Source organism: Labeo rohita, chromosome 22 (genome assembly GCF_022985175.1).
Source record: "Labeo rohita strain BAU-BD-2019 chromosome 22, IGBB_LRoh.1.0, whole genome shotgun sequence".
Classification (NCBI taxonomy): Eukaryota; Metazoa; Chordata; class Actinopteri; order Cypriniformes; family Cyprinidae; genus Labeo; species Labeo rohita.
The window spans coordinates 66,644,054-66,667,618 of record NC_066890.1 but is presented as its reverse complement, the minus strand read 5'-3'; the positions used below and the strand labels follow the sequence as shown (position 1 = coordinate 66,667,618).

Sequence of the window (23,565 nt, the reverse complement as noted above, 5' to 3'; positions counted from 1 at the left end):
GAGCGGGATGACCGCGAGGTGCGAGACTTAAGTAACGTCACGCATTTCATTTCGGCGCCCCTGTTAACAGATGACTAACTGTGCAAATTTGATTTACATCATAAAATAATCACGAGAAAGTGTGCTGAACAACACGACGTTCCCGTGAATCACAACTGTTGTCAGTGAAGCGTGTAATTACTACCGTTGGAACCCAGAGATTTTCCGCCTGTAGCCGCTATGAGGCCGGGGAATGTGTGAAATCCTCCCGCGACCGCGCTGCTTAAACCCGGCACAAGTCTCCCTCGCGCCCCGCGGACGGAGGATTCGTTAATCTGCGGTTACCGCGAACATAGACACTAATACTGCAGTTACCAAACATGAAAAATAAAAAGTGAAATAAGTCACTTACCACAGTTGTGAATCGCTCCCGAATGTCGACCGTTGAAGAAAATCCCGCCTCTGTAGATTTGAAATTTACAGCATTATGCTGTACTTTTGCGTCAGACCACCACGTGATCAGATTATGCTTTAAGCATTTCTTGTTAAAGATATTGTTTTTTTTTTTTTTTCTCCTAGTGTTTTTTAATTGCAGGTGATTGTTATATAAAGGCTGTGTTTGTTTCATTTATATTTTGTGTAAAAGTCTATTCAATACCGAAAAATAAAACATCTGATTCTAATTGGTCTTACAACTATGGTGAATGTATTTCTTCAGACAATAATTTAATCTGATTTGAGTTCTATGCTGATTTTTTTGAGTGCTAGCTTGATTTTATGCTATACTTTATACTATAATTTATTTGTGAAACCACCTTAATAATTTTGTTTTAGACTTTTCTCAGATATATTATCATTAACAACTAGAATAATTTAAGCTGTATCATCTACCATACCTGATTATAATACTAAACTTACCTTGAACTGAACCTTGTCAGTAAGTGAAACTGATTAATTTGTAATTAGGTCAAAAGGACACCAGCTTGGTCAGGCTGGGAGACCAGTTAAAACCAGCTACTTCCAGCTTAAACCAGCTTAAACCAGCTAAAACCAGCCAACCAGCCTAAGCTGGTTTTAGCTGTTTTTTTTGTTTTTGTTTTTTTTTCAGCAGGAATTTCACAGGTCTGAAGTAGAGTTTGGCTACAACTTTACCATAAGTGAAACGTACGTGTTGGTTCTGGTCGTCTTTAACCTCGATGCAAATGTCTGTAATATTAGACTTATTCACAGGTATGTAATGCAGTTTATCGTATCTAACACTGACGATATCATTAGATGTTCCCTCTATATGTTAACGTGGTCTCCGAGCCCTATGAACAGAGGATCATCGCTGCCATCTTTTAGATCACGCCAAACAAAGTTGTAAAATAATCACCAGTCCTTTGCGGTGAAAAACAACTCGGGGTCATCACACGTGTCGCACGTAAACCTTTCATCAATATCCACGGTACTCAGTCTAACCTCCCTGTTGGTCTTGTCAAAGTTGTACCTGCAAACACGATTACCGGATAAATGGAGCTCATACTTAACATTTTCCAAAGGTTTGTGAAGGAACTCGGACAGACATGGTCCATGTTTTATCTACCTCGGGGCTAGAGTAAGATCGCCCATAACAATCTCAATGTTTCTCTCAGGAGTGCTGCTGCTGCCTCGGCCATTGTTACAGAATAATTTCTGTTTTTTGTTTTTTTTTTCAAATTCACAAAATACACAGTTGTATTTTTGTGTACAGGTAAAGATAAAGCACTCTCAACCTTTTTTAAACACAACTCTACAACCAGGCCTACAAGATCAACGCCCACCTATGTTAGGGGGGAGGTTTGTGGGAGTGGTTTGTCTGCTGCGCCCTAAGTTCATTTTGAGTAAGGCATCAAGGAGGTTGTATTTTCGCGGGACACTGTGTAAGATATTTGATTCTTTTTTCTCTTCTTTTTACTTTAACTTTTGTATCCTTGTACCTTTTTTAAAATTGTAATGCTAGACTACAACATAGATTTTGACAAGTATCTTATGCTGTTGCTTAACGATCACATCTGATCTGAACTTTTTTGTTGTTGTTGTTTTCAATGTAAGACACTTGACTCTTTTTACTTTTACTTTAACTCTTGTATCAGTAAAAAACTCTTAACTCTTAACTCGCTTAACAAACGTGTTTGATACATTTTTGTTTTAAATGTTTCACCAAAATTGTTTAGCAATAAATAAATACTGGTCTTGATTTGTTTTACTGTTTCTGGAAAACACAGTCGTCACAGTGTTTCTATTGAATGTGAAAAACTTTAATAAAAACTACCCCTTGATCCCATTTTACCCAACCGTTTCACAATTTAACTTCTGCTGCTAACAGCTGCTGCTAACAAGAAGAATCACTCAAGAAAAGAACAAGAAATTAAACTACAACTGACATTCAGCCTTAGCCTTAGATCAAACTGAAATAAACAGCAGAGGATGATTAAAGAGCTCCACAAACAGCGTTACCAGCTTCACATATTACAGTTTAACTTGATTTGATTTGACAAAAATTCTTTGAGATTTAACAAAGGTTTAGATGTTTTATTGAAAATGCTTCATTTGACCACATCATTGTGGCTGTCAGCGTTTTGACCCTTGATTTTATAATGCTACATTTTTTTTGGCTGCTGTAACTGTGTTTGTAAAGCATGTTTGTTAGAACAAAAAAAAAAAAGCCAAGAAAAAATCAGATTAAATGGTTTTGGTTAGTCTTTGATGATGGTGAATTCGTCTAGTGGTCAGGGGCCTCATTTATAAAACTTTCGTAGATTTTATCCTCAAAGTGTACGTGCGCACAAAAGATTTATAAAACCATGTGTACGCCAGAACCTGCACAAAAATCTCTTTGTGAATCTCAGTCAGGTGAAGATTTATTCTTTTCCAGTGGCCAAATAGTAGGCCATTTTAATTGTTTTAAATGAATAAAATCTATGCCGTATTGCTGATAAAGTAAACATGATGTATATATATATATATATATGGTTTGGCCTACTTATATTTTGCTGTGAACATGCAGTTGTCTGACTCAGCGCATCACTGACAAAATATTTACAAAATGAAATGTGTAAATTCTACAGTTTCCTTTAAATTACATCCTTCAAATACAATGGTATTTTTCAGAAAATACTGAAGTTGTCTGCCTTCACACAATATTAACATTTCTGTGCAGCAGAGGTGGAACCAAGTCATTCCTTTCAAGTCACAAGCAAGTCTCAAGTCAAATCCCAAGTCCTCAAAGAGTTAAAGTTAATAAAATAATTAAGTGACTAATTCATTGATGATAGTAGATATATAATTTCTTGAGATTTCTATTGCATGATAGGGAAAAAGACAACGTAGAAAGTCTTTTTTGTGACAAAGGTCAGAACTCATGTTATGATGCAGATTTGTGGGGTGCACTCTTGCGCAACACTGTATAACGCAATGCAAATGCAATGATTCTAAAACTTTTTTTTTTTTTTTTTTTTTTTTTTTTTTTAATTAATAATAATTTGCTGTCAAGTGAATAAACGTGCAAACCCTTTCTCTCATCAGCACGACTTGTGTTCTGTGTGGAGTGTGTGGGATCTAGTGATAATGTGAACCAGTTTTACCCTCCACTGAAGATCACATCCGGTGCACAGCGCTAAAATACTCCATGTATTTACCATCTTTACCCTCACCAGTCAGCCCTTACATTGCAGTACACACAACAAATATTCAAAACCTGTTGTGTAAACACATGAATATATCATTTCTGCATCCCCTAATCTAAAGTGTAAACTATTCATCAGTTGTAAATGTTTTACAAACCTGCTGGTTACAGGTCGTGTGTGTATACACACTGAGGGGAAAGATCTACAAATGATGAGTAAAACATTTACAACTGATGAATTGTTTACACTTTTCAAAAAAACACTTTCCCAAACAATAAGATAATGGTCATAAATTCCTTTGGATTACTGAGGTGAATAAACAGATGTCCAGTTGGGGGTGGGAGGGGAGGAATTTTTATAAGGGGCAATAAATCAAAAGTTGACAATCAGTGCCCTATTAACTCTCTAAGGTTTGTTAGGAAGGGGAAACTTTGGCACGGTGTACAAGGCAATCCGAAAAACCGATGGCCGACAGGCAACACACTTTCACTGAACATTTTGTTCCTTATGTAGAGATCAAAGAAGTGTGTTTGAAATAACTTACAGATTGGAGAATGTGAGAAAAATGAATAATATTTGTTTATCTCTTTGCAGTTAGCCATCAAAAGAATGTGCAAATGGAACAACACCTGTTCTATTCAAATTGTAAGTTGGCAAAGATTAAAGAATACAATTCAAAATAATTGTAAAGTACATTTAAATGTATGATAACTAACCTTGTGTTCTGCTTTTCTGTAGCCTGTTATTCCAAACCTCTGCCTAGAGAAGTGGCACTGATGCTCATGTTGAGGCGTCCTCCAGTAAGCCCCTGCGTTATACAAACATTGCTCGTTCTGGAGTTCCCTCATCCATGCATGGTCCTGCACAAGTTCATCAGCACTTCATCTGGACTGACTGAACGGATTGCATGTGGTTTAATGCGCCAGTTAGTTCTGGCGGTGCAGCACTGCATTGACCACGGCGTTTTTCATAACAACATCCTGGTGAACACAGGAACTTCGGGGCTGAAGCTAATTGAAGCTAATCTGTAGAATGTTTTTAGAGAATGTTATCCTACCTTTTAGGAGAATATTCTGGGAACTAAAATAAAACTTGCCGCTGAAAACATTACCAGAACATACAATAATGTTCTCTGAACAATCTTAGAAAAAAAAAAAAAAAACATTTCTAGCTGGGATACAAGACAAAGGTTGTGCCTTATAAAATTAAATATATATATATATATATATATATATATAAAAATTCTAGTAGAAGAATAGCTTCTTTCCAGATGCATCCTGTTATTCAAACTAAATATAAATAAAAACGAGGTATAGGGAGGAGGAGTACAGTGGATAAAAGGAGAGAGAACACAAACAGGAATGTCTTTTAACAAGTATCAAACAATGTCTTTGTTTCTTTAAGACACGTGACATATAAGAAAAAAAAAAAAGTGCAAGTGAAAGTGAAAGTGTCTATATGTGTTTATATAAATACCAGCAGAGAACCTTCATTTGCTACTTGGACTGAAGACACAGACAGAGAGACATCAGTACTCAGGTATGGCGTTATGCTTTTGCTTTATTATTATTATTATTATTTCACTTTGATATCAATTTTTTATGTAACAATGTTAGTAATTATTTTCCTTTAGAATTATTTGAATGTAATATTGTATGTTTAAACACACATTTGGTGGCTTTGGACAGACAGTTGGCATTCATAACCAAAGCATGACTGATGGTAGTCAGTGGCAAGGGGTGACACTCTAAAAAAGAGCTCGCATATCAACAATTTTTCGGGTTTTTGTATGAAGGGGAATAATCAACATCCCCATCAGCAGTTATTACCTCGGTTGGCCCTGTAAGTGTAATGGTAGATCGGCACACTGTAAAAAAATTCTGTGAAAAAACTGTAAGTATTCTAACAGTAATGTTTTTTTGTTTTGTTTTTTTTTCTTTTTTTTTTTCATTACAACAGTAAAATCCTGTAAAAAACAATGCATTCTGGCTAATATTTGTTCTTTCTGAGAAAGTATCCTTCTGCTCTACTGTGAGTTAACAACACTCCGAGTCAACACGCAGAGGCTGTGTTTCCAATCATACTCTACACCCTCATTCACTATTTCCTACATGAGTTCACTAATATTGTCCACCTGACAAACTGAAAACTAATGAGTGAATTCAGCCAATGATGAACAGCTGCTGCTAACAAGAAGAATCACTCAAGAAAAGAACAAGAAATTAAACTACAACTGACATTCAGCCTTAGCCTTAGATCAAACTGAAATAAACAGCAGAGGATGATTAAAGAGCTCCACAAACAGCGTTACCAGCTTCACATATTACAGTTTAACTTGATTTGATTTGACAAAAATTCTTTGAGATTTAACAAAGGTTTAGATGTTTTATTGAAAATGCTTCATTTGACCACATCATTGTGGCTGTCAGCGTTTTGACCCTTGATTTTATAATGCTACATTTTTTTTGGCTGCTGTAACTGTGTTTGTAAAGCATGTTTGTTAGAACAAAAAAAAAAAAGCCAAGAAAAATCAGAAAATGGTTTTGGTTAATGATGGTGAATTCAAGAAAAAATCAGATTAAATGGTTTTGGTTAGTCTTTCTCAGTCAGGTGAAGATTTATTCTTTTCCAGTGGCCAAATAGTAGGCCATTTTAATTGTTTTAAATGAATAAAATCTATGCCGTATTGCTGATAAAGTAAACATGATGTATATATATATATATATATATGGTTTGGCCTACTTATATTTTGCTGTGAAAATGCAGTTGTCTGACTCAGCGCATCACTGACAAAATATTTACAAAATGAAATGTGTAAATTCTACAGTTTCCTTTAAATTACATCCTTCAAATACAATGGTATTTTTCAGAAAATACTGAAGTTGTCTGCCTTCACACAATATTAACATTTCTGTGCAGCAGAGGTGGAACCAAGTCATTCCTTTCAAGTCACAAGCAAGTCTCAAGTCAAATCCCAAGTCCTCAAAGAGTTAAAGTTAATAAAATAATTAAGTGACTAATTCATTGATGATAGTAGATATATAATTTCTTGAGATTTCTATTGCATGATAGGGAAAAAGACAACGTAGAAAGTCTTTTTTGTGACAAAGGTCAGAACTCATGTTATGATGCAGATTTGTGGGGTGCACTCTTGCGCAACACTGTATAACGCAATGCAAATGCAATGATTCTAAAACTTTTTTTTTTTTTTTTTTTTTTTAATTAATAATAATTTGCTGTCAAGTGAATAAACGTGCAAACCCTTTCTCTCATCAGCACGACTTGTGTTCTGTGTGGAGTGTGTGGGATCTAGTGATAATGTGAACCAGTTTTACCCTCCACTGAAGATCACATCCGGTGCACAGCGCTAAAATACTCCATGTATTTACCATCTTTACCCTCACCAGTCAGCCCTTACATTGCAGTACACACAACAAATATTCAAAACCTGTTGTGTAAACACATGAATATATCATTTCTGCATCCCCTAATCTAAAGTGTAAACTATTCATCAGTTGTAAATGTTTTACAAACCTGCTGGTTACAGGTCGTGTGTGTATACACACTGAGGGGAAAGATCTACAAATGATGAGTAAAACATTTACAACTGATGAATTGTTTACACTTTAGATTAGGGGATGCAGAAAGATTTATAAATGATTTATTCATGATGTGATCTTCAATGGAGGATAAACATTTCAATGATTGACATTTCAATAATTTATAATAGATTAATAATATATTAACTAGTAACTTATTAACCATTGACTAAGGATCTGTTTGATTATTTCATGATATGCTATTTTCTATAAAGATAACTTACAACAGATTTGTAAATCGTTAGCATATTACTTAATCATTTGTGAAAGTATAGTGATGTTTTGTAAATGATTAGTTCATCGTTATCTAATCACTTGTAAATGATTTATAACTTAATCTACAAAGCATAGATAAAAAATACTAACAAATCACTTATTAATCGTTTATGAATGCATAGTCATGTTTTGTAAATGACGTCACACTTTATTTTAAGGTCCAATTCTCAGTAATAAGAAACCACTAACTATGACTTTTACCTTAATTACCTCCTAATTTGCTGCTTGTTAATAGTTAGTGAGGTAGTTGTTAAGTTTAGGTATTGGATAAGATTAGTGATGTAGAATATGGTCATGCAGAATATGTGCTTTATAAGTACTAATAAACAGCCAATATGCTAGTAATATGGATGCTAATAAGCAAGTGGTTAATAGCGAGAATTGGTCCTTAAAATAAAGTGTTACCGTAAATGATTGGTTAATTATTAATTAATTACTTGTAAATTACTTGTAAATGAATTAACAAAACATACACAAATTGTTAGCATATCACTTCTTCTATATCTTTTATAAATGTTTTGTAGATGATTATTTCATCATTAGCTAATTGCTTATAAATGACTTACAACTGAACATTATTATAAAGTGTTACCAACATTACCAGAACATAGCATAATGTTGTCAGAACATTCTTAGAACAAAAAAATTCTAGCTGGGGTGATGATTATAGGGGCCCACGGCTGAGGGGGCAGCCTGAAAATATGCTTGGGACAGTTGACGGGCCACCGTGTTCAGTGCGCACAGAGCACCGCATCTCACAGACAGCAGCACCAAACTGAACTCTCCTCCTTTCATGCCTGAACTAACAAATACAAATCGCCAGTTTCAACATGCAAACACAAAAAGATGTGAACCTGTGCACTCTGTTTAGACATTTTTTACATTTGTCATTTACATTTACATTCACAGAGATTTACATTTGATTATCCGTCTCTGTACCTGGACACCTACAAACTTGAAAATACTTGAACATTGTGTAAATAGCACAAATAAATGAATAGAACAAACATACAAATTAAACAATTTTAAACAAGCCCCACGAGTACAAGCCCCGCTAAGATTTACTTCATTTTTGTTTTGCAAGTTTTTGCACACATAAATTTAAAGTAAAATCTACTTAACTAAGTTAGGTCAAATTAACAAAGGAAACAATTAAATTCAGATTAGCCAGTAGGAATTTAATAAGTTTAATTTTTTACTTAATTATGTCAAGTTAAATCTACAATACTGAAGTACATATACTCAATTAATATAACACTGGAACAAAGCATGCTACTAAAACATGTGGTTCACTTATAATCATGTTTGTATGTACATGTAATCAGCACTTTTTTTTTTTTTTCTTTTTAAAGTAATCTGTTGATTCTTGCACTTGCTACTTGGCACACGATACACAACGACGGTAACAATCAGTGACTAGTGTTTGAGTATAAATGGGTAATTTTGAGCAGCAAATGTACTCTTAACAACAAAAGCAACCATGAAACAGTGTAAATACATCTCAAAAACAGCAAAAAATATTAATCTTATTAATTATTTGTGTAACAGGATCAAGACTTTGATATTTACTTAAACAATCTTTGTAAAAATAACAAACAATTTCAAGTAAAATATACTTATAAATTTAAACTTAATTATATTCTTATATTCTACAAGCTTAAATTGAGTAATAATGTTGAATTTACTCTTTTTTTGTAATTCTTGCCTGAACAAAATTATTTAATGTAGAAATTACATATCTTGAAGCAGAAACTTCTGCTTCAAGATATCCAAACGTCTCCTGGTTTCTAAGAAAAAAAATTCACAACAGTAGCAATAGCCAACAATGCATTGTATGGGTCAAAATTATTGATTTTTCTTCTATGCCAAAAATCATTAGTATCTTAAGTAAAGATCATGTCAGTTACTGATTAGCTAATAGTGAACTACCATGTTTGACTGAGTGCTGTGACGTATTGGTTCGTTAATCAGAGTTTCAGAATAGTGCATAGTCGTTTGTTCCTGTGTAGTTATTCATTAATGATGGAACAGTATTCTAAAGTGTTACCCATATTACTAATCAAAAATTAAGTTACGATATATCTTGATAGAGATAATATTCATTGTATTATTAAAAAACAGCACATTGTTTAATTTGTAACTAACCATTTTCAAATGTAGTTTTACATGCAAATGTGTTTATTATCCAACAGAAAAGCAAACAAACAAGGCGTTTACACTGGGCCATGTGGCTTGGGGGAAATGTTACAATTGCCCCTGATGTTGCAGCTATGATGAAATCTCATATGCTAGCTAGCCACACTAATATCAGCATAGGTTGTACATGTTATTTTTTTTTTTTTCAATAACTTAGAGATAAAATCTAAGATTAAATTCAGTCATCTAAGCTTTAGACAAAAAAAAAAATAAATAATATTAATAATTTGAGAGGTGGAAAATCCAGGTTCCGTGAGTAAAAGTCCTCCCCAGTATTTTGTTTCAATCATGAGAACAAAAGCAAGTGAGTCACAAGCAAGTCTTGAGTCAAATCCCAAGTCCTCAAAGAGTTAAAGTTAATGAGATCATTGAGTGACTAGTTTAATGATGTTTGTGCATTAGTGATGAACACCTGCTGAAGAAAACAAAAGAGAAACACAAGAACTGCAACTGACTTCAGCCACAGCACTGGATGAAATCAACTGAAAACAAAACGCACACACACAATAAATCTCTCAAGATCTGATTAAACAACTCCACAAACAGCATCATCAGCTTCACTCATTACTAACTAGACAGACTTTATTTTATGTCTGCAGAATCTCTTATCGAGAATTAACAGAGATTTAGATGTTGTTTCATTGATCAAGAAAAGAAAGAAAGGAAAAGAAAATAAAAGACAATGCCAACATGATCGTGGTCAATGTTTCCTTTAGTTTGTTTCTTGATCCTTTAAATAATTTCCTTCTGAGCACTTGCAATATTGATTTACAACAAATATTTGTGTATTATGAACTGTAAGCTTGAAGCAGCAGCTTAGTTTATACTTTCTCATATCAACTCATTTGGAGACATTGTCGTTGTGCATCATGTGCCAACTCAGTGGTGACAATAATTATTCATATTGCAGTGCATGTTGGAAGTTTTTACTATGTTGTTACCAAGCATACATTGCAGCAGGAAGCATTTTGTTGGTTGTCACCATTGTTTAGATTCATATGCTGGTTCTTGATATCTGTGTGTCTAAATAGCACAAATGGTGAAGTTGTCATATGCATTACAAAGGTTTTAAATTCATTAACTATGAATGATGCACAATGCTTTGTTTGTATGTTGTAGTTTTGCTGGGATTGTAATGCAAAAACTAAACATACAAGACATTGGAGATAACCAGGCAGCCATGATGCTTATTTCACCATATAATAACATCTCACTGCTTAGTTAATTAATTGTGTTCTAAATATGCTTGCTCTGGAAAAGAGCGCTATGCCAAACTGTGATTTTAACTGTCTTTGCACAATATATACATAAAATAATGAATTACTGCATCAGAAGGATACACATAGACATCAACAATCCACATATAAATATCAGCAATGGTGTAGTGATGGGAAGTTCAGATCATTGTACCAACTCGGACCTTTGAGTCCGAACGACTCCAAAAACTCAAAGACTCGAAACAGGTGAACTAATTCCAGCACAGAACCTAAGAGAACGTTGCACATGCGTGACTGAACGAATCATTCTCCAAGATGACTCATTCTTATCAAGTCACATTGAAGATTTGTTCAAAATAAATAAATTATTCAAGAACGTCCCATCACTACAATGGTGACAGTCAACTGAAAAGCTTCTTGCTGCAATGCATGCTGGGTGCATAGTACCAAACTCAGCCATGATTGTTTGTCAAGACTGAAGAGGTTTGTATGTTAAGTGTATAAGTGTGTCTCAGTAGCCAAAAAACAAGATCTTTCCATCACAATAGTTATATTAACTTTACCAAGGATATTTTGAAATATATTTTCTTTAATATTATTATTATTTAAACTATTTTCTGATGCAATTTTTGCCACCAAAAGAGCATAAAGCAGCACTTCTACAGCTCTCTTCCAACATCATTGCACAAACATTTACAAAACACTTGTTTTTCATTACAAAAAAGAAAAATAGCAATGCAAAAGACAGTCAAGGGTCAAGAGTCCAACTAAAGCATCACAATAATGGCGACTTAAAACATAATCAAACCACTGTTAATTCTCAATAAGATCTTAGACAGATGGCAGAAATAAAGTGAAAGTGGTGTCTGAAATAAGTGAAGATGTTAATGGGGTTTGTGTTTAATTGTCCTCTGGTGAGATCTTGACAGATTTAACGTGTTCATCTGTTATTTACAGTTGATGTTCATCTGAGACTGTGTGACTTAAGTGAGTTAATAGATCCTTTTAATGATGTATCGTCAAACAGCCATTGTAATAATATACTGTAAAATACCTATAGTAACTAGCTGCCAACAGTGTTGCCAGTATGTTACTGTAAAAAGCCTGGTAAGGTCTAACAGTGAAGACCACAGTCCTAAAACAAATACGACAGGAAGAGAAAATAGGCAGATAATGAGCAGGTAAATATATGTTGTCCACAGTATTACATCCCAAATAAAGTTCGACTAAATGATCCATATACACTCATTGAATGAATCAATTGAATTAATCTATAATATCAAAATAAACCACAATCTATGGAATATTTCCAAAACCTTGTTTAAGCAAAGGAATCTAAAGAATTCAGTCTGTTCTGAGGGCTTATAATGGTTTACTAAATAAAGTAGAGTTACATACTGATTTATTACACATACATGATTTATTACACATTGTCATGATGTTTTCTTTGTTTACCAAAAAAATAAATAGGTAAATGGACAGACCCCAACATTTGCCAATTACAGCACATAGCATGTGAAATCTGTTGACATCCAAATAAAGTAGTCATCGTTAATTAAGCATTAGCTTCTTATGACTTCATCATGTTTGTGGCCCCTCAACTAAAGTGGTGACTTGGTCTAGAGCCCTGCATTTTAGCACGAGCCTGACGGGCCCCAACTTTTTTATGCCCCTATAGGGCCAGCCCAATTTTCATGTCATACTTCAGACACGTGGCAGGCTTCGGGCCTGTTTTAGGCGTCTCCTTATTTTTATATTTTAGACAGTGTTTTTTGATGCGAATGACTCGAGTTCGCGTCCGCCTATTGCCAAAATCGTTCTTCTGCCTTTTCACATCTTATTTCACATCTTATTTCACTTCGGAAAGGCATTTGTTTTCAATAAAAATAAGATGAAGGAAATAACTGAAAACTTTGAATAAAGTGTCGGGTAGGGTTAGGGGTATCTCAGCAGCAGATACGCTCAGATGCTTTGTTTACTTTGATGTGTTACAGGAGTGAAGCAGGCACGAATATCCCTAAACACACCCAGTAAAGACAGCGATGCGGTCAGGACTGTGGCACCCGCTTCCTTTGAAATATGTTTGATGATTACGCCTGATGCGCCCACGCCCGCTCCGTCCAATCCTCCACCCCTGATGCTGCCAGTTCATACGCGTGAGCATGGAGCTTAATCTATTAGCGCATTCGTCATGTGGAATGGATTTGACTGATGCCACTCTAAAAAGTGCACATACATATTTGCAGAATTAGAGACTGTAAAAGTGGGTGGGTCCAATATCATTGGTCTTTAAAAGTGGGTGGGTCCTGTCCCACCCACATTCAATGGTTCCGATGCCCATGAGTAGACCCTTTACAGTTCCGAATGATGTATTGCTCTTTAAAACAGTTAAAAAATCACCAACATATCTCTCTCTCACACTTATTACAATCCAGTCTGACTTTATTTTTTTCATACTGAACTTCTTATTAAAAACTGGGGTTTAGATGTTGATGTTTTATTGATAAATTAATAATCAAGTTTGAAAACACCATTGTGAAGATAAACATTTGAATTTCAGCTGTTGAACCAAGTTGAACCAACAAAATATTTTTTTCAGTGTACACTGTTAAAAATTGCTGTAAAAAAATTGCAAAATTTTGACAGTAACATGCTGTTTTCCATTAAAACAGTGCATTCTGGGTATTATTTGTCATTTTTGAAAAAGTAGCCTGCTGCTATGTATGGTGAATTAACAGCGTTCAAAATCGACACTCAAAGACTGTGTTTAAAATCAAACTCTACACCCTCATTCACTATTCCCTACATGAGTTTACTAATATAGTCCACCTTACAGAGATAATGAAAACTAATGAGTGACTTCAGACACTGACGAACAGCTGCTGTTAATGAGCAGAATCACTTATTGAAAGAGAAACAAGACAAACACAAGAACTATAGAACTGACTTCAGCCACAGCCTTAGATGAAATCAACTGAACATTTAAACAACTCAACACACAGCTTTACCAACTTCACGCATTTCTAACCAGACTGATTTTATTTCTGTCAGATGTCTATAGAAGATCTTATTGAGAATGAAGAGATGTTTAGATGATGATGTTTTGTTTTGTTTGACAATACCATTGTGGAGATCAGTGTTTGCTTTAATTGGGCTCCTGACTCTTGATATTTAAACATAGATATAATTGCGTTTTTATGATGCATTAGTTACAGCAATGCTGATCAGTTGATGTCAGCTATGTCTAGTTGGGCATGAATGACATTTACTGAACTGGTTCTGAGTCTTGCTGGACTCATTAGGAGGTTATTTTTTGTTTTTTTTTTGTTTTTTTTTTCAGCGAGTATGTTACAGCATGAGATTTTTGAGTAATGTGGCAATCAGAAAATAAGGACTTAACAGCTAAAATTTAAAACTACTGTAACATTTATACTCAAATAGAAACATGAAGAATCAGCATATGAATCTCAACAATGGTGACAATCGAAAGCTTCATGCTGCAATGCATGCTGGGTATCAGCACACTACAAACCTCACCCATTACTTGTTCTCACCATTGTTGAGATTCATACGATGATTCTTGATGTGTGTATCTAAATAATACTAATTTGTTCTGTTTTTTTTAAAAAATCCATTATCAACATTCAATAAAAGGGAAGACACTAGATAAAACATGTGTTATTACCAAACCATAAACAATTCTACATCTTTTTTTAGTCCTTCATTCATTTTTATTTTTTTTTCTTTTTTGTCATAACAAGCATGTTGTAAACACACATAATTACAACAACTAAAGTAAAATTAACTTTAAAATGTCAAGGTTCAACAGCCCAACTAAAGTAAACACTGATCTCCACCGTGGTAGTAAAAGAAAAAAAAAAAAAACAACCTAAACCTCTGCAACTCTCTTCTGTAGACGTCTGACAGAAATAAAGTCAGTGTGGTAATAACTGAAGCTGGTAATGCTGTTTTAGGAGTTTAATCAGATCTTGAGAGATTTAATGTCTTCTTTTATTTCAGTTGATGTCATCTAAGGCTGTGGCTGAAGTCAGTTGTTCTTGTGTTATTCTTTCATTCAGTGATTTTGTTTGTTAACAGCTGGTGTTCATCACTAATGCTCAATCAGAATGTGATCAATCATATAATTATCTTATTAACTTCAGCACTAATTCAGTATTACTCAAACACTCTGTAGTGTTGACACATTAGAAGTGTTCATTATAAGATCTGTTAGTTTAATTTAGTTTTGTGGGTCACCATTGTGCTGGAGAGTAGAGCTTGTGCTTCAGGCAATGATGAGCCACAAACACTATTGTTTTGCTGCTTTATTTAAAGACAGTAATTGTGGAATTGCTGATATAGTGACAATCTCTTTACTAAGCACTTTATTACACAAATTTGTGCTTTTGTTAGTTAATGACAATCTATAAAGATTTGAGTGAAAGTCGATTGCTTCTTTATTACACTTTAAGTGTTTGTGGGTTTATATTAAGAAATATTTCTTCTTAGTGGACTCAAATTAAATAAGTTCATTGTACTAACACCATATAAACGATAGTTTTTTAAAAACTCAAATGGTTTGAAGCAATCGGTCTCCAAAATAAAATGAGTTACCACATGGTATAATAATGATAACATACTGTAAAAATGAAGAGCTGAAAATTAACGGTAGAGAGCTGTAAAGTAACAGTATAATGCTGGCAACTACAGCTGCCAGTAGATTACTGTTATTTTACAGTGCATTTTTTTACAGTGTAGTTAATGTCTTAATTAAGGTGTTGTTTATTCATGAAGTCATGAATGAAAGACTTTGAATGTATGTTAGTTCCTGATAATTCATGACATAATAATGCATGAATTTATGCATGAATTCATGGTAATTAATGTACCCTTATTGTAAAGTGTTACCGCGAGAACTTAGATCATGATAACAAGAAATAGACATTCTGTGATTCATAAACAATCGAAATGGTTAAAAAATCATTAATGTAATTGATTTTTATTATTTTTATTTTTCTTAAGGTGAACCTTCAATCAATAGACGAGAGAAACACACATGGTAAGTTATGTGCACATTTATTAGGTGACTAGTATTTATTTAAGTTGTCGTAATGGTAAAAACGGTTATTGTCATATTATAACATGTTTTTTTTTTTAAAAAAATCTTGGTAAGCTGGGGCAGTTTCTGATTATGCGTGAGCTGTGACGATCTCACGAGACAACGGGTGTGATCCATCATGGCGGCACGCTGAACGCAACCAAAACAAAACAAAACAAAGTAATTATAATTAAAAATACGTCATATGACTGACAGCAACAGAACATGAAACACTAACAGATCTCTCTAGATCTCAACATCTTCACTTATTACCAACCAGACTGACTTTATTTCTTTCATACTGAACTTCTTATTGACAATTAAGTGAGGTTTAGATGTTGATGTTTTATTGAAAATCATAAAGTTTGAAGTCACCAAGTCACTCTTGACCCTTGACTTTACAACAGTTTTTTTTCTGGTATGTGTTTTTAAGGCAAGTTTGTTATAGCAAAACAAAAATAAAGCTGTTTTTTCATTGATGATAATTTAATCATCATCGTAGCCTGATTTATTAGCCAGGTATTGACATATCATGGATATTTTTGCTGGATAATTAATAACCTTATTTAACATGCTCAAACACCAGATTTGAGATGAAGACAGTAAATCAAGCCACTATAACAAGATTGTCCATAATATGTGGCCAGAATATTTCTTGCTGATTTTTTCATAACAAATGTGCTTTAGAAACACACAGTTATAACAACCAGAAAATAAAACTATTAAGAAGATTAAGGGTCAAGAGCCCAACTAAAGCAAATGCTTATTTCCACAACAGTGACTTCAAACTTTATTCATTTCAATTAAACATCAACATCTAAACCGCAGTTAATTGTCAATAAGAAGTTTTGTATGAAAGAAACAAAGTCAGACTGGTTTGTATTAAGTGAAGATGCTGTGATCTAGACAGATCTGTTAGTGTTTGTAACGAGGTGTTTCATGTTCTTTTGGGATTTAAAAGGTTTCTGTTGTCTGAGTTTTGTGGGTTACCATTGTGCTGAAGACTAGAACGTGTGTTAGTCCAGGAGAAGGCAGTTAACTGTTGGTGTTATGTTGTATGTTTTTTTACTTAAAGGCTGTAACTGTGGAGTTGCTGATGCAGTGATAGTTGCGATAGTTTTTGCATGTATGTTGTTACTAGCTAGTGGTTAACTACGAAAACAACTTTAATTTCACAGAGAATGATTCATGATGATAATCCAGACAATACCTGTAAAGTAACAATTTTAAAAAAGAATTAGGATATTTGTCTTTAATTTTACAGTTTTTGTTTGGAAGCTGTTTCTACCAGTCATTGACCATTTTTAAAAAAAACGGTCTTTAACCATTATTTCCATTAATGGTAAGTGTTTGGCACCCTGTGCTGCCATGCATTTCACTGTTTTTTTTTTTTTTACATTTAATTTTTTACAGTGCAGACCAATCTACATTTAAAACTACTATTACACATTTCAACGCCTTAATACCAATTAAACTCAAAGTGGAAACAGTGGAAAAATTCATAGACGACTACTTCTGCAGATTGATCATCATGCCACAACCACAAAAGAAAAAACCACGCTTGGAGTACTCAGCAGAGTCGGAGAAAGATCCCACAATGACAACAATAGAGGTGGGTCTTCTGGAATCTATAAACAATAAACTGGCAGTTCTTGAAATACTCCATCAGGACATCAAAGACCTAAATTCCAGCCTCGAGTTCAGTCAGTCCCAGATAGAGTCACTGCAAAAAGAAAACAACTAAATGCATACAAAGATATCAGAACTCACAACAACAATCAACAGTCTCAAAGCCGAAAATAAATTGCTAAAAGAATCAATACTAGACATTCAGTGCCGTAGTATGTGGGACAACCTGTTTTTTTTCAGAAATACCAGAACAAACCCAAGACAACCCGGAACAAGCGATCAAAGGTTTCATGCATTCTACTGTCAAACTCCCAAAAGATACTGTCAACAATATAACTTTCCACCACGTTCACCGTCTCGGATCTAACAATAAAAACCTTGATACCAAATGTCCACGTCCCATCGTTGCAAAATTCGAACATTACAAACAGAAAGAACTGGTCAAGAGCAAGGGTAAAGAACTGCGAGGAACCACATTCGGACTTAACGATCATTCAGGATAGACAGAGAATATTAATCCCAATTAGGAAACAGTTCCGTCAAAACCGACTATAATAAAACATCTAAACCTCTGTTTAGATGTTCTGAAATAATATTTGTGGATATATGACAGAAATCAAGTCAAACTTAATTGAATTAAGTTAAGGACTGAAATATTTTTTTGAGTGTATTACACAATAGTTACTCTCATAATCCAGATGAAAAGACTTTAAAGGAGATTAATAAAACAAAAGATGACTATGAAGCTATTATAAATAAACGGATAGAATTCCAAAAACAATGTCTTAGGTATACACATTTTGAACATAATAACAAATCAGGTAAATACACAGAACAGGTAAAATCCACAGAGTAAAATTAACTCTATTCAGAGAACATTTGGTCCCTCTCTAAATAGAGTTAAATTAACACCGAAGCAGAGTTAAAGTTAATGAGATAATGAAGTGATCAATTAAAAGGTGATTGAGCATTAGTGATGAACACCTGCTGTTAACAAGCAGAATCACTGAAGAAAAGAGAAACACAAGAACTATAACTGATTTCAGCCACAGATTAAATCAACTGAAATAAAATAAGTGATTAAATCCCTCAAGATCTCAGCAGATGATGATTAAACAACTCCACAAACAGCATCACCAGCTTCACTCATTATTAACCGGACTGACTTTATTTCTGTCACACGTCTACAGAAGCTCTTACTGAGATTTACAGAGGATCAAAAGTTGATGTTTTAGTGGTTAAAATGACGCTACCATCATGGAGATCAGCATTTGCTTTAGTTGAGCTCTTGACCCTTCAGTTTTTGGGTTCGATCTCTGTTTAACTGTATGTGATGTTGTAAAACAGAGTCGTCAGTGCTTTACGTTAAACACATTTTAATTGACTTTTTATGTAGAAATGTTTATTGGGAGATTATTTCATTACATCCACGGTAACTGTTTCCTCATTTTATGCATTTTGATAACCATAACCAACCCCATGAAACTTGAGCAGTAAAAAGAATTATGATGTAGTAATAAAGATTAAGTAAACACCACTATTACTCAGAGACACACAGTCATCAAGAACCAGAATGTGAATCTCAACAACGGTGACAATCAACAAAATGCTTCATGCTGCAATGCATGCTGGGTAACACCACAGTAAAAACTCCCATCATGCACTGCAGTATGAATAATTATTGTCACCATTGTTGAGGATCATGTGATATGTGTTCATGTCTAAAATCCTGAGCAACTGCACCTCTTTTTTTCAAAATTGAAGCTTTATGGTGGTGATTGTTTAATAGGACCTTTTTTCAGCGATATGCCCATCAATAAACCAAAGAGAAAGATCACTTTATAATGTTCACACAAATGAGCTATAAGCAGAAAGTGTAAAATAATCTGTTGTTTCAAACATTTGATTCAGCAACACACAAATGTTTGTTGTAAAACAAAATTACAATTGCTTAGAAGCAAAACTATTGTAAGCCATTAAAGGGTCAAGAGACAAACTAAAGCAAACCTTGACCACAATTATGGTGGCATTATGTTTTTTTTTTTTTGTTTTTTTTTTATTATTACTATTACAATTAAGCCAGTCTGCTTAGTAATGAGTGAAGCTGGTGATGCTGTTTGTGGAGTTGTTTAATCAGATTTTGAGAGATTTAATGTCTTTTATTTCAGTTGATTTAATCTGAGGCTGAAGTCAGTTGTAGTTCTTGTGTTTCTCTTTTCTTCAGTGATTCTGTTTGTTAACAGCAGCTGTTCATCACTAATGCTCAATCACCTTTTAATTGATCACTTCATTATCTCATTAACTTTAACTCTGCTTCAGTGTTAATTTAACTCTATTTATAGAGGGACCAAATGTTCTCTGAATAGAGTTAATTTTACTCTGTGAATTTTACTGTGTATCTAGCTAATCTACTCAAACGTAATCGAGAAAAAAACACTAATCCCGGTAATTAAGGACTCAGAAGGAAAGACGCTCCACACCATACAAGACATCAGTGACACCTTCTGTACATTCTGTGAACATCTGTACAGTAATGACAAAGATCCAAAAACCAAACACACTAATTCATTCCTCAATAAAATCAGTTTACCTAGTTTAACATTAACCCAAAGAGAATCATTAGACAAATCTTTATCAGAAATCAAATATAAACAGGCTCTTGACTTACTGTCAAGCAATAAAGCCCCAGGCTTAGATGGATACCCACCCAAATTTTATAAACACTTCTGGTCGACTATATCACCATTATTCATGCAGATGACAACAGAAATCAAAAATACTTCATCTATTCCAGCACATATGAACACAGCATTAATTACAATTCTACTCAAATCAAATAAAGACCCAACATTATGCACCAGTTACCGCCCATTATCTCTTATTAATACAGATTTAAAAATAATAAGCAAAGCTTTAGCAACCCGTCTGGAATCAGTAATTTCATCCCTCATTCATCCGGATCAAACAGGCTTCATTAAAGGCAACAAACATCAAATAATACCAGAAGATTATTCAATATAATGAATATACGTAAACAAAACAAGAAAAAAACAATAACTCCTTTATCCACTGGGTTAAAACATTATACAATACACCATTAGCTTCTGTCATAACAAACGGTTTAATATCATCACCATTTAAGCGGGGGAAGTCTGATTAGGTGTTTTTGGTTAATCTTTATTGTTTGTTAAATCATTATCATCCAGTGGCATGATGCACTAATCTCATGCAGTGGTTAGTCTATTATTTTCATAATGTTTACAACAGGTGTATGAACTATTATGGATGTTTATCTTATACACTAAACCTTGAAATCTCCGGGATCAGTCTGACACACACAGACATCAAGAATCAGCATATGAATCTCAACAATGGTGACATTCAACAGCTGCATGCTGGGAGTCATTGGTGAGTTTTATAATCTGCTGTTACCCAGCACGCAGCTGTTGAATGTCACCATTGTTGAGATTCATATGCTGATTCTTGATGTCTGTGTGTGTCTAAGTAATACTGGAGATCTTAAAGTAGTAATAGTAACAGTTCACACAACTGCTGTAAATGTCATGAAACTAACAGGAAAACCACTGAACAATATCAACAAATCAGGCCACTGGATGATGATTGCAACAAAAATAATAGTTAACCGAAAACACTTAACAACAACCCCCCTCCTTTTTTTTTCTGTGCTGTAACAAATGTGCTTGGCAAACACAATTACAACAACCAAAGAACAAAAAAACTATACTAAGAAAGTCAAGGGTCAAGAGCCCAACTAAAGTAAACCCTGTTCGCCATGATGGTGAGGTCAAATGAAACCTTTTTTTTTAATAAAACATCTAAACCTCTGTTTAGACGTTCTCAAATAATATTTGTAGATATATGACAGAAATCAAGTCAAACTGTAATGTTTGTGGAGTTGTTTAATCAGAGATTTAATGTCTTCATTTATTTAAGTTCATTTTATCTTTGGCTGTGTCTGATTCCTGTGTTTCTCTTTCCTTCTGTGATTCTGCTTGTAAACAGCAGGTGTTGATCATTATTGGTCAATCATGACATAATGATCTCCTTAACTCCAACACTGTGTCAATGCTACTTGAACACTCTGTAGTGTGGAAACACATGAACACTGAGCAGGGTTTGTTTAACACTGGGAAATATTACGTCAACTTTACCTGTTTCATTCACGTAAGACTGATGCATTTGAATCACATTAAGTTTAATTGATTTGTTTAAGTTAAAACTATGTAATCTAAATGCATGGAAATTTTGTACGTAATTAAATTAAGGGCTGAAATATTTTTTTGAGTGCACATGTATATTTTAACATTTATTAATGCAAATTGTATTTTTTATTTTGCATTAAAATAGCCTTTTATAAATTCATTTTGTCTCTTTTTTTGTTGTCTTAAGTAATTCTCTTTGATTATTGTTTATTTTCTTTATTATTAAATATTTCAGGTTTGTTTTCAACCAGCAACATAGTATTTTTTTTGTCAATAGTCTAGGTAAATAAAACAACCCAAAGTGTTGGGTCAAAGATTTAACCCAACAAGTTGGGTTAAAATAACCCAACGCTGGGTTTGTCCATATTTGACCCAGCGTTGGGTTACCAAAATAACCCAATTTGGGTTATTTTAACCCAGCGTTTTTTTAGAGTGTAGGTCGAATTGCAACAGTTAAAATGTGTATATTAATAAAAGTCCTTTACTTATTCATCTTATATCACACTCAAAAAAATATTTCAGCCCTTAACTTAATTCAATTACGTACAAAATTTCCATGCATTTAGATTACATAGTTTTAATTTAAACAAATCAGTTAAACTTAATGTGATTCAAATGCATCAGTCTTACGTAAATGAAACAGGTAAAGTTGATGTAATATTTCCCAGTGTTAAACAAACCCTGCTCAGTGTTCATGTGTTTCCACACTACAGAGTGTTCAAGTAGCATTGACACAGTGTTGGAGTTAAGGAGATCATTATGTCATGATTGACCAATAATGATGAACACCTGCTGTTTACAAGCAGAATCACAGAAGGAAAGAGAAACACAAGAATCAGACACAGCCAAAGATAAAATGAACTTAAATAAATTAAGACATTAAATCTCTGATTAAACAACTTCACAAACAACATTACAGTTTGACTTGATTTCTGTCATATATCCACAAATATTATTTGAGAACATCTAAACAGAGGTTTAGATTTTTTTTTTTTTTTTTTAAATGTTTCATTTGACCTCACCATCATGGCGAACAGGGTTTACTTTAGTTGGGCTCTTGACCCTTGACTTTCGTAGTATAGTTTTTTTGTTCTTTGGTTGCTGTAATTGTGTTTGTAGAGCACATTTGTTTGTATTTGTTTGCATTTGTAGTGCAAAAAAAAAAAGGGATAATAATTATTATTGATGTTATAATAGTCATTTGGAGGCCTGATATGCTGATGTCATTCAGTAGTTTTCCTGTTAGTTTCATGATATTTACAGTAGTTGTATGAACTGTTACTATTATTACTTTAAGATCTCCAGTATTACTTTGACACACACAGACATCAAGAATCAGCATATGAATCTCAACAATGGTGACATTCAACAGCTGCATGCTGGGAGTCATGGGTGAGTTTCTCTGCTGTTACCCAGCATGCAGCTGTTGAATGTCACCATTGTTGAGATTCATATGCTGATTCTTGATGTCTGTGTGTGTCAAACTGATGCTGTAGATTTCAAGATTTAGTGCATAAGATAAACATCCATAATAGTTCATACACCTGTTGAAGACATTATAAAAATAATAGATTAACCACTGTATGACATCAGTGTATCATGACACTGGATGATAATGATGTAACAAACAATAAAAACTAACTAAGAACACATGATCAGACTTGTTTTTGGCTTTTTTGTTTTGCTATAATAAATGAGCTT

At 33.9% G+C, this 23,565-nt stretch overlaps 1 long non-coding RNA gene and 1 pseudogene across 1 annotated transcript; both read left to right on the top strand.

Annotated features, from left to right (window-relative positions):
* The first annotated feature begins 1,850 nt into the window (after positions 1-1,850).
* Positions 1,851-4,717, top strand: LOC127153908 (uncharacterized). Its single transcript, XR_007825370.1, has 3 exons — positions 1,851-1,880; positions 4,221-4,271; positions 4,365-4,717. It is a non-coding gene; the product is annotated as an uncharacterized LOC127153908 (long non-coding RNA).
* A 421-nt stretch (positions 4,718-5,138) lies between these two features.
* LOC127153560 (interferon-induced very large GTPase 1-like) overlaps positions 5,139-23,565 on the top strand; it is a 39,667-nt pseudogene continuing 21,240 nt past the window's right edge.